Source organism: Limulus polyphemus, unplaced genomic scaffold, assembly GCF_000517525.1.
Source record: "Limulus polyphemus unplaced genomic scaffold, Limulus_polyphemus-2.1.2 Scaffold1655, whole genome shotgun sequence".
NCBI lineage: Eukaryota > Metazoa > Arthropoda > Merostomata > Xiphosura > Limulidae > Limulus > Limulus polyphemus.
The window spans coordinates 209029-209728 of NW_013667265.1; the positions used below are offsets into that span (position 1 = coordinate 209029).

At 39.7% G+C, this 700-nt stretch overlaps 1 protein-coding gene across 1 annotated transcript in view; it reads right to left on the reverse strand.

Annotated features, from left to right (window-relative positions):
* LOC106464450 (homeobox protein cut-like) overlaps nt 1–700 on the reverse strand; it is a 37434-nt gene that overhangs the window by 10088 nt on the left and 26646 nt on the right. The gene's annotated exons all lie outside the window — the stretch shown is intronic.

Below are 700 nucleotides of genomic sequence, written 5' to 3' on the forward strand. Positions count from 1 at the left end.
TTTTAACATAAGAACTACGTACTTTCATTTTTAACGTACCCCGCCCCCATGTTTTAAGAAACAGTGTAGTTTCAACATGTACATAAACCCACTGGTTTAAAATTTAACCTGGCTTAAGATCCTCGGTCAGAAGTATCCATGTCCTTACTTCTGGAGAGTAATTTGTCGGTGAAATTCAGGTCTAAATAACACCAGAATATGAAGGTGTTTTTCCAGGTCTAAATAACACCAGAATATGAAGGTGTTTTTTCAGGTCTAAATAACACCAGAATGTGAAGGTGTTCTCTTCAGGTCTAAATAACACCAGAATGTGAAGGTGTTCTCTTCAGGTCTAAATAACACCAGAATGTGAAGGCAGGCGCAACGGAAGCATTGTGGGATTGTAGGGGGCAAAATATATAGAAAGGGTGTTTTGGGACTGTAGGGGGCAAAATATATAGAAAGGGTGTTTTGGGACTGTAGGGGCAAAATATATAGAAAGGGCGTTTTTGGGATTGGTTGAGCAAAATATATAGAAAGGGCGTTTGGAGACTGTAGGGGGCAAAATATATAGAAAAGGCGTTTTGGGACTGTAGGGGCAAAATATATAGAAAGGGCGTTTTTGAGACTGTAGGGGGCAAAATATATAGAAAAGGCGTTTTGGGACTGTAGGGGCAAAATATATAGAAAGGGCGTTTTTGAGACTGTAGGGGGCAAAATA